This window comes from Camellia sinensis, chromosome 7 (genome assembly GCF_055761805.1).
Source record: "Camellia sinensis isolate YWXY chromosome 7, ASM5576180v1, whole genome shotgun sequence".
In the NCBI taxonomy this organism is placed as follows: Eukaryota; Viridiplantae; Streptophyta; class Magnoliopsida; order Ericales; family Theaceae; genus Camellia; species Camellia sinensis.
Genome location: NC_138967.1, coordinates 20,936,919 through 20,954,390, shown reverse-complemented (window position 1 = coordinate 20,954,390; position 17,472 = coordinate 20,936,919).

The window sequence follows — 17,472 nt, the reverse complement described above, 5'->3', positions numbered from 1 at the left end:
GAAAACAATTGGAAATGAGTTTCGAGAGATAGTAATATTGATGGAATAATATAGTTAGTTATGGTGATTGATTTATATTAAAACAACTAACAAAAAAGTCTCGGATTGATTTTATATTAAAATATAAGTAAAATCACTTTTGTGTGTGACGATTAAAAAATTTAATAAAATATGTATTTGTGAATAATATTTTCTCAAAGAGGATAAGTGTTTGATTTTTTTCTCCAATATAATGAGTCAGCAAGGTAGTTAATTTAGTACGAGCTGAATTGGGACTACACATCATGTTTTTATACTAACATTAACATAAAAATTAAGTGTAATTGATTGTTGAATTGTTTACTATTTTATTTCATATAAATGAATTAGAATCAAACATGAGACCTTGTACTCCTTCCATCTAACATTTTAGGTTCAAAATTTCTTATCAGTTTATATAGAGTTTTGTTCCGATTTTAATTGGACCCCTACCGGATATTAAGTAATTAAAAAAATAAAAAAAATAATAAATAAATAAATAAATCAAACACAATCATCTCACATGAGTGTGAAATTTGTCCTATCTCATGTGAAATGATTACATCATTTCATCCTATCGAATTTTGTGAGCATATACATTTTTATTTTTAATTGTTTAATCACCAATAATTCAAGAGATTACATAATGTGAAAGAAATTAATTATACACATTTAATTTCTATTTTAACTTTTTATATACACATTTAAAATTATTGATATAAAACATCTTACATAACCTCTACTAATATTCAATGGCAATGAATGTGCATGAGATGACACATTAATTAGTATAAAAAAATATTAAATGTCATTAAACCCAAAGACCTACTTGCTTAATAGGTTATTGGTAGTATACCGACTAGTGTTATGATGTTATTATTGACTACATTTATTATACAAATTATAAATACCCAAAATCATATAAATGATGTCACATTATCTGTTAGTATACTAATGTGCACATTAATTGGTATATATAGCATTATTTGAAGGTCATTTTTCAAAGCTCAAATTAATAGAAATAACGAAAAATTGGACCAATTAAATTATTATAATACCTGATGATCTATTCGAATTGAAGACAATCTTAAATAGTTTTTTAGTGTATTTTTTAAAATTTGATTGGAAGTTGAATTTCTGATACATTTTGTACGCGCACAACTAATTTAGTTGAATTTGTTGGATTTTAATTTTACACATGCGCACAACATTACTTTAATTGATTTTTTGTCCATTAGATTTTCGTTGGCTTTTTATTTTACTAGAAATATCTAATTACTTTTTTTTTTTTTTCAGTATTCATACGTTATTATTATTATTATATTTAAATACATATATCCAATATGAATTGGTATCCAAATCCTACTCCCCTGCTATGAACATTCTCAGCTATTAAGCGATAATTCTAAAATATAGAATCTTGTTGACTACAATTTTAAAATTACATGTAATTTGCATTTTTTTTTTCAAAATAATAATAATAATATAAATTAAGATTTTTCATATTAATAAAAATATTGGAGTCACCATTGACTACCTAATATTTTGGATAAATCTAATTATCCATAATTTTTACCATGAAAGATCATGTATGGTCTAGATTTAAACTTGGATTAAATTAGACCACCATATATTAATTTTTTTGAGAAAAAAATTGATAAAATTTTCTAGTTTTCACTTGTCAATAAGTTATTTTAAACAAAAAAAAAAAATTTGTTATAAATTATCACATCATTCCATCCTTTTTATTTTTCTGTACAAAATTTTATAAAATATCAAAAAATTACTAACATAACCATCTTAAACCAGCCATAGTATTAGTGAATATTTTTCCTCAAATCAACCTCTCTCTGACTGGTCAAAAATGAGATAAACAAACAAGAGAAGACGGACTTTGACGGTTGACCGTTGCCAACGGAAGCTTGATGAGTTCATGCAACCAACGTAACCTTGATGACCTGAGTTTACATATTATATAATAATTTATGGAAATTTTAAAACTGAGAATTAATTGGAAAATGATAGACAGTCTTACTATGAATTCAGAAAGTTTACCTTGAATTTATTAAGAAGTATCAATTTAGGGTTTAGATTCATTTATATTTAGATCCTATACTATGTCAATTGAATCGTCACCCTCACAACATACTACCTGAAAAAATTTGGATAAACCATTTTTTGGACAGTAGACTTTCTGAATAAAAAAAAAAACCAAAACAAACATGCAAAACACAAGTGAAATTGTGATGATAAACGTCTCCAAGGGAATTAGTTAAAGGCAAAACCTCATATGTCTATTCCTTTTATAAAAATAAGAAAAAAAGGGAGATTTTATTTTGTCCGGTATGATTTACTTCGTGAGTAACATCCTTCTTTGTAATTTAAAAATAAAGATTTACTTCATGTATAATATGCTCCTCGGTATTTTAAAAATAAAGATGTAAAGCCAAGTAGTCTATGGATTAAATTACGTCTAAGTTAATGTTGGGATCTGGGATCCCGCCCAAGACCTTATAGAAATCATTGCAAGCAGAAAAACACATCCACACTCAAGGAGACACAATATTTTACGTGGTTCGGCCCAATGCCTACGTCCACGGGAGAGTAACCGGTTATCACTATACCAATGAGGAGATTACAGAAAGATTACAATAGAGGAGGAGCTCACACTCTCCTCACTCAGCCACTCACCCGTCTCCCTCGCTCACACCGAGGGAGACGGTCTCTCCGCCTCACATCTCTCACTCTCTTTGTTGTCTCACGGTTTGCTCACATTTTGCTCTCTCCTCTCAACCTCCATTTATAGGTGAGGGAGTAGGTGGGAGAGCCTTTGGGCAGCCTCCATCCTTGACTCTTCAAGATGGTTGGTGGCCGCCAAGGTGGACTTTGGTTGGTTGCCTTCCCATTGTTGCCAACCAAACTTGACTTGGATGATCACCCCTTTCACACATGGGTGAATTCAACAAATCACCCCCTCAACCCATGTGAGGTGATCCACTGCACACACTGCTGCTAATCCTGTCACGCCCAAATTCAACATAGTCTGCATCTCTTCACTGAGACGCTGCATCCCCTGAAGCTAGAGATAAAACACCAGAGATACAAGAGGAGGAGGGAATCCGACATCCTCAACTCAACTCACACCACTCTCTGATTTGGAGAGAGCCACTGCTCCTATCTCCCACAGATCTCTTCCATGCTTCCTGTCTCGGATGTCTATACCTGCTATGCTTGAACTTGCGCAACCAAGATATCCGACACCCCCTGATTGGATGTCCTGCACCCCCTGCTGAGATGCCCTTGACTGTCATGCATTACCTCGCAGGACCAGTCATTGGAGCAATAGAAAACTCGTTGTTTATCTCATCAACGTCCTCTGTCTTCTTTGCTCGGAGCTTTTCCTCTGAACTTTCAGCCTTTGCCCTCTGCACTTTTGAACAACCTCCTGGCGTTTCCACATACGCTTGTTGTCTGTGCCTTTGCAATCCCTGATTTGCTGTCCAGTAGATTGATGGTTGACAGTAGCTCCATCTGTCAAAGCATCGTCAGCTATGCAATTCCTTGCATAGTGCCCGTACCCATGGCTTCTGGTCTCCTTGCGTCGAGCTCGCCTGAGAGATCCGCATCAACTCTATCCTCCGCTGCCATGGAACTAAAGAAACCACCATAGAGAAATAAGACTTGCCACTCCTTGGCACGCACTCTTGCGTTTTACCTGTCTCAATTTCTCTGTCTGGAAGTTCCTGTGAACTGTCAACAACCCGCTGCTGCACACTCTTCTCGCGCCTCTGTACGACACTCTAGCGTACCCTTGCACTGTTGCACGTCTGCAATTGTACTTCTGCGCTTAGTATGCTCCTCTGCAACTATTGTTCTACATGTCCACATACCATTAGTACCTTCTCGTATACAGTAGCTCCAATAGCCACAGTATTTCCCTGAGCCTGTACTGGTTGCCAAATCATCTATCCGTCGATGAATGGTCTTCTCTTTTGATTGAACCAGATCCTCCGATCACCTCAACAACCAGGAAAGTTCCCAGGAAAGACTGGTGGGGTCACAACCGGTCCCACTTAAGAACCAGTCTCCTTAGACAGTGTCTTTTTGACAGAACTTTCCTAGACCTTTGATCTTGAGATAATCATGTCTGCAATCCTCTGATCGCCCCTGACCAATCCTTATCTCCCTCGATCTGCCATTTGATCAAGCCTGATCTCCTCTGGTCTTCAATGATCTATCTCAATCTGTATCTGGTTGTCCAATCGGGTCAGAATCTGCCCATTCTAACCTCTTCAGTGAATCCGCAGCGTTCCACAATATCCGGCAACCTTCCTTCGAGTATTGAAGATGACAAACTCCCATGTTTTGACAATCTTTCCAAACCGTTCAGAATTTCACTATTCTGACCTCGCGGTTGCGTCCGGAGCGGTCCGTTTAGCTAGAACCAACCTTCGCTGCACTTCCAGGGACCTCACTGAAAAAACTTTCCCCGAAAACTGGGCCACACCACAATTTTCTGAAAATTCTGGGCCAAATTGAAATTTTCAGAAGTTCAGGGAATATTCCGTGTACCAACAGAATATTCCGTCCACTGTCCCTAACGCCGTCTGCCACTTTAATCTGCCTTCTTTTTACAGAAACTCCATCTCCAAAATCTGACCGTACGGATGTGTCCGGAATACTCCAAATAGTCGGAAACCACTATTGGATCACCAAAAACGGACTCCAAATGGCTTAGATCTAGCCAAAACATTTTGTACGCCTCAGATCTGCGGCTGTACCTTCGCCGCGAAACACAGGATTCTTCCTCCTGCGGATGACGTGGTAGCTGACGTGGCTGCTGACGTGGCACGCGCGTGCCATGCACGCGCCTCCCCCCACTCGTCTTCTTCCTTCATCAGCGCGTGGGGCGCGTGCCTGCGACTGGGCCGACGCGCCGGCTGCCTTCACGGCGCGTGGCGGCGCGTGGAGAGACTGGGCCTCACGCGCCTTCTTCAGGCGGCGCGTGGGGGCGCGTGCCAACTCCTCTGGGTGTCTGCTTTATATGGTTGGACTCCTCTTCTCGAGCCCTTACTCCTGGTATGCTCAAAACCTGATTTCGAGCAACTTGATTTCTGGGCAGTTTCGGACAACACGCTGTTTTTGTTCCGAAACGCCACCGACGAGGCTCTGATACCACTTGTTGGGATCTGGGATCCCGCCCAAGACCTTATAGAAATCATTGCAAGCAGAAAAACACATCCACACTCAAGGAGACACAATATTTTACGTGGTTCGGCCCAATGCCTACGTCCACGGGAGAGTAACCGGTTATCACTATACCAATGAGGAGATTACAGAAAGATTACAATAGAGGAGGAGCTCACACTCTCCTCACTCAGCCACTCACCCGTCTCCCTCGCTCACACCGAGGGAGACGGTCTCTCCGCCTCACATCTCTCACTCTCTTTGTTGTCTCACGGTTTGCTCACATTTTGCTCTCTCCTCTCAACCTCCATTTATAGGTGAGGGAGTAGGTGGGAGAGCCTTTGGGCAGCCTCCATCCTTGACTCTTCAAGATGGTTGGTGGCCGCCAAGGTGGACTTTGGTTGGTTGCCTTCCCATTGTTGCCAACCAAACTTGACTTGGATGATCACCCCTTTCACACATGGGTGAATTCAACAGTTAACAAGTAGTGTCTAAGTTAACAAGTAGTGTAAAATATGTTGGAAAATGGCTTTGTAATATTTTATTTTTTACTAATTTTGAGCATTAATTAAGGTAGGACCAAAGCGTAATTTTTAACGTTCCTAATTGGGTCATGTTTAATGCCACATAGTAAATAATATCATGTATTTGGTTGCTCAAAATAATTTCCGGATAAATGAGAATGCAACGTGCATTTTCAAGCTCGTGGAAATGGCTTTAGGTTGGTTTCCTACACATTTGTAAAATGTGCTTATCCCACATAGGAAAGGCTTAAAGATTTATATGAATATATATACTCTAGCTTGCCATACTTGAGGAGAGTTATGGATAAAGTGAGCTTGGCCCAAAACCACCTCTCGTGTGCCACTGCTGCTGTCTGTCCGATTAGGGTTAAGTCCTAATTTTAATTTTTTTGACAAAATTTGTTTGAATTTTTTCAAATTCTTGCGGAAAAAAATCTGTTTCCTTACGGAAGTAATTCAAATTTTGCACCAAATTTTCAAATTCAAATTTCTGAATTTTCAAGTCGCCTAATTTTCGAACTGGTACTGTTCCGGTCGTATCTTTCTGGCCATGTCCGAACAGCCACCAAGTCCTACTCGAATAGGTCCATGGTTGGCTATAAATAGCCTGACATTCTAGCATTTCAATCCATCCAATTTTCTTCAACATTTCTTCATTCTTCTTTCTTTTTTTGTCCTCATGTCTTCTCCATCTGTCCAGCATTTAATCTTAGGAAAAGAAAGAGTGAGCTACAGTATAGTTTTGGTTCACCAGACTTAAGTTTGTAGTGCTGCAAATCAAGTATTAGTCATTACATCCTAGGAAGTAGACGCCAGTAATTCTTGAGGGCGAAATCTACTTTAAGGAGATTGTGTCTAATACAAGTCTCGACTTAAAGTTTCTGTAAGCAGTTAATTCATAGTTAAATTTCTTTAAATTAATTTCTGAATTATTTTTGTTTTATTGTTTATTTTATTTATACATTTAAATTACAAACACACAACCACTAGGTGATTACATTCTTAAAGTAGATTTCTGTTTGTTTGTTTGTTTGTTTGTTTTTGTTTTTTTGTTTTTTTGTTTTTTTTTTTTGTGTTAGACAGAAGAATATTTTGTTTCGGAAAATTAAGTGGTAGTCATATACCGTTTAATTTCTTAAATAGCAGTAATTTATTGTTTAATGTTTTGTTTGATAACATATTAGTCATATACTATTTATCAATGGATTTTTGTTACAAAATATTTTTCTATGTATTTTGTGTGTAAATTATATTATGTATAAATTTGTGATTGGTGCGTTATTATTTTGTTAGAAATATGACTACTGAAACAAACAGTAATGAGACTGTTCGTACTCCGACCCTCTCACCTGTTGTGCCAGTGATGACTCCGGCGGTACCGGTAAATCATGGGGAGAAACCAGAAAAAATCAATGGAAATGATTTTAAACGATGGTAGCAAAAGATGATGTTTTATCTTACTATATTGAATTTGGCTAGCTTCACTCATGAAAAAGTGTCGGCACTGAACAAGGAAGAAAATGATCGGCAAGTGATTGCTGCAGTTGATGCATGGAAGCATGGTGATTTTCTATGTTCGAATTATATCGTCAATGTATAGCGACTTCGGTTTTGACCTGACATTTTATTATATTCTGAACTCGAGTTTCATGGTTCAATGCTGTTGTCCATCTCTTATTCTCCTTGTTGTTCCTTAGATTGGTCATTTGGATTGTAGTTGTGTGTTTGAAATAGGTTGGTTGCTTGTTTTTCCAAACCTTTGTTGCCCATATTTTTGCTCCGCCCCACGAGCGGGCTTTGCAAACTCTCAGTACTTTTGCAGATCTGCAAATATTGGAGGAATGTATTCTACGCTCGAGCGGCTGGCCGCTTGTGCATCCAATCTTGCGCTCGAGCGATGTCCTTTGTCTGCAAAACTTCTGGAAGTGTGTATTGTACGCTCGAGTGTCACTTCTTGCACTCAAGCGGAACAATGTGTCTGACGCTCAAGCGTCACTTTTTACGCTCGAGTAGACTGCGTATATAATAGTCCGTGAAGATGACATTTTATATCACTTTTTCATCCCTCTCTCTCTCTAAACCTTTCCAAAAACCTAGATCTTGAGTTTCTCTCTCTAAAACTCACATTCTCTCTACTATTTCACCTAGATCCATTGGGATCTTCACCCTAGTGCCTTTGAGAAACAGGTAAAGCTTCTCATGAGCTCCGTTTTGATCCAAGTAGAAGTAGGTTTTGATGTCCTTGGAGTTTCACTCTTGCTTGACTCGTCTTCTCTCTTTGAGGTTGGGATTTCTATACTTTGATATGGTTTTTAGCTTAGTTATTTGTCGTTGTATACAAATGGTGGAATTTGGAAGTAGTTTGAACAAACCTAGGGTTTGGGTGTGAAATAAAAAGAGTGTTTTTTGGTGAATGTGAAATAAATGGGTATGGAGTTTGAATATGAGGTTATATTGTGTTAAATTTGTTGATTTTGGTACTTGGGTTGATATTTGGAAAAGGGAGAGTTTTGCCCTAATTGGGTCAAATTGTTATTTTGTATAAATAACTGAAATTGGCATTGGTAATGTGAAATTGGATGAGTATTGATATGCATTGTGGAGTTGGACACGTGTGCTCTCGTACCTATGAAAATTTGAATAATTTATCTATTGAAAAGAATGTATATCTGTTTAGAAATATCTATATTGGGCTATTGGTGGAGGATAACTACGATTGTTGTAGAAATTGCATGAGGATTAGGTAAATTGAACTAATCTAATGTTGGTTGTCATTGAATATGACTATGCTTTAAATACATTGTATATGTATGACGTTTAGGAGGAGAAAGGGGATGTAATCCATTGTTTGGGAGGAGAAAGGGGACGTACTCCATTGTTTCGGAGGAGAAAAGGGATGTACTCCATTATTTGGGAGGAAATAGGGGATGGACTCCATTGAAATTAAGTGGGCCGGAGTGTCTAGGGTTAAAGTCTCGAAATCTCATGTATACATGGGTGCCGATCTCGCGGACAAAATTTCTGTAAAATGGCAGATTAAAGTGTTTGTGTGGTAATTGTGTTGATTAGATAACCACTGAGTTGTAGTCTCAGTTGGGTTGTTAAAAGATAATTGAATTGGCTCATGAATTGAAATGAAATAAAAGAAGATGGAATAAGATATGAACTTGGTACTTCATGATGATATAAAATGTGAATGTTTTGTCACAGGCATTGCATATGCACATTGTCCTTATATCTTTGCTAAATCTCATATATTGTGTTAGATTATTCCTGATGGGCTTTGGCTCACCCTATTTGGGAAAACCATTTTCTGGTGTTGGTGACCGCTAAGGCAATAGCTTGGAGGGACTTTTGGGAGCACAAGCTTCTTTATTTTGTTATATTCTTTTGTATAGCCAAGGGACTTAAATTGTATTGAGCTAGGCTCACTTTTTTGTAACCAAGCAATGACTTGGAAAGATGTAAGCCTATAGGGCATATGACTACATGTTTAGTTTTAATTCTCTTAACATTGCAACACATGCTATAGATTCAGGATGAACATTTGTGAATGTATACCGCATGCGTTAACTTTTACAAACGAACTCTGATGAATGAAAGTAGATTATTTCTATTATTCTTCTGCTTTAAAGATTGGGTTTACTGTATTTTTTGGGGGCGTTACATAATGGGTTGGACAATACACTGTACAATGTGTATAGTGTCAAAAGGATTGAAAAAGAACTGTGGGAATCTCTAGATCTAAAATATAAGACAGAGGATGCCGTACAAAGAAATTAGCTATCGGCTATTTTCTGGATTTTAAAATTATGGATTCCAAGACGGTTATTAGCTAGGTTCAAGATCTCTAATTAATTCTCCATGGCATACATGTGGAAGGAGTGATTCTCAGTGAATCTTTCCAAGTAGTGGCAATATTTGAAAAATTGCCATCATCGTGGAAAGAATTCAAGAATTATCTAAAGCATAATACCGACAAGAAGTTAGGAAACCATATCATGCAGATGTAGATACCCCATTTTTGACGGCCCTTACGACTTGGACGTCATCCCTTACACACCCAATGATGAATGCATATGCTTGTCAAGTACTCGAAGTCCTCAGCGGAACGCCATAGCTTTGAGCTTTCCAAAGCTTGCACCCCTGTTGCCCTGTTTTAGACCAAACCCGGTGATCTTCAAGCCTGCAACCCCTGGTGACCTGCCGGCCACGACTTTGGGCTGTCGGCCATCACTTCTGGTTGCCGGCCACTAGTGATGGCCGGCTGGCCGGCCACCAATGTGTTTTGCAAATATTTTGTGACAACTATACTAGCTGTTTGCACAGATGCATGCATCTACTCCCACATGTATGACTGGATGTTTATGAAGTATTTGCTTAGTTTTCTATATAGAGGACCTCCCTTCTTGCCATAGGATTAGAAAAATTTTGGAGCAAAATTTTTCCTCTACAATTCTCTCTCTTTCTTGCAGATTTCTTAACATTTGCCTATACACTCTTCACCTTTGCCTATACACTCTTAACCAAACCTCTCCATCTTTGAGTTGAGGTGTCTTTGAGCTTTGTTTGAGCTCTTGAGGGTGTGTTTGCCATGGTTTATTGTGTGGAATTGGTTCTCCTCTTCAAGAGATATAAAGCTTTGCCTCTTTACTTGTTGTATTCATTCTTTTTCTTGCTATTTTCCAACTATTTTTAGGCTGTAAAAACTCTGCATTTTTGGGCTGAAACTTGGGTTTTAAGGCCAATAAAGGTTGAGGGGTGGCTCACCCTTCTTTACACCTTTCTCTCAACGCCTTTTCCCTTGTGTTTCCCACCTTTGCACTATCTTTTTTGAGCTTTTAAACACTTTTTTTTAGAGTTATTTCAGTGGCTAAAACCATGGTTTGAAGTCCAAAATTGGAGGGTTTAGCCTCCCTTCCTTATGTTTTGCTTACTAGCCCAGCATGATCCATGTTTTAGCTTATTAATCTAGCCATTTTTGTCTTAATTTTAGCAAGTTTTAGGACTATTTTTAGACTATTTTAGGACTATCTTTAAGTGTTCATTGCATTTGAGCCTTATATTGCATGCTTGTAGTATAATTGTCCTCATAAGTTTGGTGTTTTAGGCCTTAAACACCATCTTATTTGAGTTGATTGCATTTATTTATGGCTTTCCATACTTGTGATAACTCTTAATCACCTTTGCAACCTCCCTCCTTTCTTAGCTTTTTATTTGCTTTGAAAGTGGCTTCAAACTACTTGTTTGTTTAAGCATGAGATTGAGATGTCATGGTTAATGGTTTAATCCATTTGGGGGTTCATTACTAATGGTATGATGTCTCTTTCATACCCAAAGCAACACTTGGTTTGAGCCCTCATTCCATTAGAGGACTTAAATTCACTTTTGGACTCAATTGATTAAAGAATGGTTGATAAACTAAAATGAAATAATAAAATTGAGACTAAAAAAAGGTGCAAGATAAAAACTTGTTTGGGTTCAATCGGACGAACCCTTGGGTCTTGAGTCATTTCATACTCATTAGTGATAGGGAGGTAGTTTTGAGAGTCTTGTTTTATTGCATTTATTCAACTTGCACACCTTGTTTCATAAGCTATCATGCAATGAAATTGCATAAATTGGTGGTTTGTGAACCAAGCTTACGACTCCTTTGAGCTATTCATGATAAGGAGGGGTAAATTGTGCAAACCAACCCTTGAGAATACACTGTTTCTGCTCTATTTGCTCTCAGTTGCAGCAGGGAAGTTCAGTCATCAGTGGCTGGCAGCCACCATCAGTGGACAGCAGGCCTCTTGCCGGCCACAATTGCAAAATCCAGCAGTGTACTCCCCAGCATAACAGATTTAGTTAGGAGGTGGAAATAAATGCAAGTGTTCTACTGTGCAATAGAGGCATTCAGCAGCAGAAACAACAACTTTTTCGGGTGAAAACCGCATTCATGCATGGGCATTCCATCGAGTCTCGGGATCCGTGTTGTAACAACATTAGCATTGTGCTTAAAATAGTGGTTTTGTAAGTAATTAGTTAGAATAGCTAATTCGTCTTGTGTTGTAATTATTAGCTAGAATAGTTGATTACTTCGGTTTGTAATAATTAGTTAAGTAGTTTAGCTATTTATTCATTTTGTTTTGTAATAGTTAATTAATTAGTTTAGCTTTAATTAGTTAGCTAGTTAGTTTATTTGGACTCTCCTTCGTGAGAGTACAATGTTGTAATAATATGTATGTCTTTCAACCCCACATCTTTCTCCATTTTATTTACTAGCTTATGATGGTTAGTTTAGGGACATTATGTTTTGTTTAGCATACTCCATGCTTGCATCCACTTGTTTTGCATGCACCAAGGCTTGGTTCATTATTCTAACTTGCATTGTGAGTTTAAAGTTTCTTTGAATACGTGCTTAGACCGCATGCTATCAAATTGCTTCACATATCGTGTTAACTAGTCGAGCGTAGTAATTGCATATTGCATGTGTTGTATTAGTCATATTGTCTATTTAAGATCATGCATCTTTCTAATTTTATCAATTCTTTTTGGCTTGAAGTACTAGATGAACCTTTACTCGCTTTAGCATATCACATGAGTGTGATTGTTGTCATGTCTAGCATGCTTGCCATGAGGCTAATTGCTTTAAGTGCTATAACAGTTTGAATGCCTGTGGATGAAGGCTAATTGCTTGAATTGGAATAATTTGAATAATGTTTATATGTGATCACTTTTCAAGTGGCACATGTTTCGAAATAATTTTCAAAACAAACATGAGATCAAGTGTTCCAATTCTTACAAGTTAGTCTATACTTGTGTGTGTGCACATCACATAGTAATGCTAGCCTAATAAATCGAAAAAAGAGCATATAATGTAGATAAGATTCATATCATGATTAGTAGATGCCGATCTTTGATTGGGCGAGCGAGGCTGCTGAATTCATGACCTTCCCCTCTCGTACCTAAGTTTCTGAGCCGAGACAATCTTGGCGATGATGGACACATGGCCTTTAGCACGAGTCATGGATTTCCTAAATTTTCTCAAAAAATATTTAGGTGGCGACTCTACATCTGGTAAAGCAGTCCATTTTTGACATTTTTTATTCAAAATCGATTTTTCAAAAGATTTGTCGGATTGGGACTCTTTGGTGATTATCTATTTCACATTGCACTTGTGGAATCAAATTTAGAACTGCAGGAGTCCGATACTGTAGGGCTTATTCGTCTTTCCAGAGGGGGCATGAAAAGTCGAGCTACAGTAGGCTAAAGCAAATGTTGTGGAACAAGGACAAGGGTCAAAATTCAACACCAAAAAGTGGAAGCATGATGGTAATGGTCCCAAACAAAGATCCACTAGTAAGATCAACAATGGGTTCAACAAGAGGTTCAAAGGCAAGTGTTTTGTGTGCGGCAAACATGGAAATCGCACTAAGGATTGTCACGTTCGCAAGGACGGAGGAAGTTTAAGGAAAAAGCCAGCACAAGCCAATATAGCCAAGGATTTTTATCTTTCCAATGAAGTATCATACATCAATCTTGTTGCCGTAGTCTCTGAGGCTAATTTGGTGGACAATCCCAAGGAGTGGCGGGTGGATACGAGAGCAACCTACCATAGCTGTGCAAATAAGAAGATATTCACAACCTACAAAGTAATGGAAAATGGCGAACAACTTTTTATGGGAAACTCCTCCACATCAACTGTGGAAAGACAAGGAAAGATTGTGCTGCAAATGACCTCGGAAAAAGAGCTCACTCTTAACAATGTACTCCATGTGCCAGAGATTTGCAAGAATTTGATTTCTGGGTCATTGTTGATCAAGAATGGGTTTACCTTAGTCCTTGAATTTGCCAAGCTTGCACTCTCTAAGGGTGGAATGTATGTGGGGCCAGGTTACATGAGTGATGGGCTTTATAAACTCAATGAATTAGCCGTTGTACCAAATTTGGCTATTAATAATAAAAATGCATCTTCTGTTTATATTACTAAATCTTCTTTTTTATGTCATGGTAGATTAAGACATGTAAATTTTAATTCTAGCCTAAAATTGTTTCTTTAGAATGTTTACCAAATTTAGAGTTTGATCCTAATCATAAATGTGAGATTTGTATTGAGACAAAACTCACTAAGGCATCATTTAATAAAGTAGAAAGAAGTGCTGAACCTTTGAGTTTAATTCATACTGAAAATCCTAAGTGATTCATGATTAGATCAAGATTTAAATATTTCAATTCCCAATCATTCAAAACACACAATCTAAATCATCAAGCACTTATGAAAGTGATTTAGATTGTTGTTTTCGAAATAAACAATAAATCGACACAAACAATTTTTACGTGCAAAAACCACAATTGAAGCACCTTCAATTGTGATAAAAAACCACGGGCGAAACGCCACTGATCAATCCACTACTGAGGAAAGAAAGATTACAAAGACAACAAAAAAATTACCAAACGCATCCAATTTGTCTTCAAATCTTCTGTAAATCTTTCACCACGCCTTCGTCTCGGAATTGATTAATTTCAAGTTGAATCCACAACTTCACTTGTCGAATCAACGACCACGCACAGCATCAAACTCTTTTGACACTTCACGTTTAAATCTCCGGATTCCACCGAAGAAGAACACTCTTGAATATTATCAATCAACCTCCTTGTCAATACATGAGTTTAATACTCACTCAAATCATCAAGGAAAACTCACAAAAAACTCCAAAAGAAAAACTTAGAAAACCTCAAAGTAGATCTCATAAACGTAATCCTAGTTTTGGGCTAAAACCAATACTTATAGAAATCTGGAACAGCGAAGCTCGCTCGAGCGAGGAACTAATCTCGCGTGGTTTTCCATAAGTTGCTTCGCTCGAACCATACAACCATTGCTCGAGCGCACATTCATCATTCTCAGGTTTTTTGCAAGACGCAGCCTTCACTCAAGCAAGGACTCCTTCGCTCGAGTGAGCAAGACAAAACAACAAGGAATTACAACACAATGACTCAAGTTTTGTTCATGGATTTGACAAGACTAAGAGACCTAACAATCTACCCCTTTGTCAATTCCCGGAAAAAACTTTCTAATACAATTTCCTAGAAACAAAAGTACTAACACAACAAGCCAACTCAATGGAAGACACTCTCAAAACAATCTTGAACTAACATCTTGAACTAACAAACCAATCGTGATGGAAACATGTAATGTAAAGCTAAAAACAGAGAGAAATGTTATTCAATATAAGAAACCAAACCATCAGGACCATCAAGACATAATAAATTAGAAAACACATGAATATCCCATACAAAACAAAAGTCCAATGTGACCTGCAAAATCCGACATGAGTTTTCAACATATATCAAAAGCCATATATACCCCCCAAAATTATCATTAGATATATACCCCCCAAAACATACTCCCCCTTTCTGGCCGGGAGTAACAAAAGAAAGAAGTATAAACCAAAAAAAACTGTCCAAGAAAAGAATAAAACAAAAAAAATTTGTCCAGAACCCATGAGCCAAATATCTGTCAAAAACTAAAAGTCTGAAGAAGGTGGCTACTGCATCTGAAGTAATGAAAGAATCTGAGCAAGCATTGTGCTCTGCTCATCAAGATGACTATCAAGTGTATCCATCCGAGCATCCAACTGATCAAGCCGATGCGTGACGGATTGCTCAAACTGCTATAGCTGGCCATGAAACAAACGCGGACGTAGCTCAGGCATCTCAGGTACGTTAGTAGGAGCTGCATCATACTCCGCCTCCTCAACAAGGGGATCATCACCTGTATCAAATACTCCAGGCACCCCAACTTCCGACACACCCCCCCGGACATAAGCTTGACTCTGTGAGACAGTCAACTTAGTAATGGGTTTAATAGGTGAAGCAAACTCATCATCATCATAGACAGGTACACCAAGGGAAATGAGAAATTGAGTGAGCAAGCATCCATACAGAAGACCTAAGGACTTACGTACTTCAAAAATAGAAATCATCTTGGTGACAATCATCTCAAGTAGATCAATGGGAAGACGGCGGTCAATGCAATATAGAACATACCCCTGATCTTGGGTAATGTGGGAGGAGTGAGTAGTTGTAGATACCCCATTTTTGACCGTCCTCAAGACTTGGTTGTGCTTGTAGGTACATCCAGCCACAAGTTCGATTGCTCATCAAGTACTCGACTTTCGCGGCGGAACGTCACAGGTTTGAGCTTTCCAAATCCTGTATCCTTTCTGCCCCATTTTTGGACCATGTGTTGGTCCTTTCAGCATGCTTCTCTTTGTGCATTGTCGGCCACCTTTTGGCACTGCCGGCTATGCTTTTTTCCCTGCCTGCTATTGATGAAGCCTGCCGGCCATCAATGAGGCACTGCTGGCCACAACTGATGGCCGGCAGAACACTTTGTCTCAGCAGATTTCACTCCAGATCTTTTGAGCCAGCTGGTTTTCACTCATCTCTCCTCCATACACGTGTATGGAGGGATGAGGCTTTTTTCAAGCTTGTTTAACAAGCTTTGCTTTGCCTCTCTTCTATATAAGGAGAGGCTCCTCCTCCATTTTAGAGGTTCAGAAATTTGAGGTTTGAGTGATACATATAGTTTTGTATCTATACCTCTCTTTTGTTCTTGTTTGTGTCTTAAAAGTGTCATTTTGTCTCACTTTTCAACACAAACACACACGCAAACACCTTGCTTGGTTGCTGAGGCTTCTTAAAGTTGTTTTTGGTGTTCTTGAGCTGGTTTGAGCTCAAAGAGGTTGTTGGAGTTGCAGTAGAAAAGAAGGTCTTCAAGGGTGAGTCTTTAACCCTTAAATCCCCCATTCTTTCTTAAGCTTTTAGCTCTTCTTGCATACTATTTTAAGCTTGACTCTTAACTGGAAATTTTTTTTTTTTTGCATGCTTAAAAATTTTGTTTAAGGTCACTTTTTCGTTTGGGGTGATCTACCCCCTCGAAACGCCTGTTTTGCCTAGTTTGTGGCCTAGCATGTATGCCATCTTGCCTAGGTACTTGAGCCTCCATCTTAGCATGTTTTGGTCCATGTTTTGACCTGCTTGAGCTCTGTTTGTGGTTGGTTCATGCATATTTGCCATGTATTGCATGCCTCCTTTGTAGTCCTCTTTATTAGCTTTCATGCTTTAGGACACTCGCATGCTTTACTTGCTTTGTTTGAATGATTTGGCATCATTTCATACCCTAATTTCAGTGCACTTAGTGTTGTCACACTTTCATGTTTATCACTCCTTGAGCACTCTTGAGAGTTGTGCTCTTAGGCCTAGTTGATTGGCCAATGCATTGTGCATGCATGCCTTGTCTTTTGGTACCTTTGTTTTGGTATTATGGCCACTAATTTGGGCATAATTGAGGTCTATCCATCTTGGTTTAAGTCCTTCTTTGCATGTTGTTGTATGCTTGTATTGCATGTTGTTGCATGCTTGTTCCATTTGGTCGTTGTCGCATGCTTGTCGCATTGCATGATTTTTGCACACTGTTGCATGCTCGGTACTTTGCATGTTTGCCTGTTTAGGTTGCTTGGCATTTTGCATGCTTTTTACACTGCATGTGGCATGCTTATGTTGCATTACATGGCATGTCCTTGTTGCATGCATTGCATTGTTTTTGGCTTGGGTGTTAAGCCAAACATGAGAAACGAGGGACGTTTCATACTTGAAGTGATGAAACGTGCCTCAATTCTCAGTCGCCAATGCTCTTGATGATGCATGACAGAGTTCTAGGCATTTATGTGTTTTGTGCATTCATTTTATATTGAAA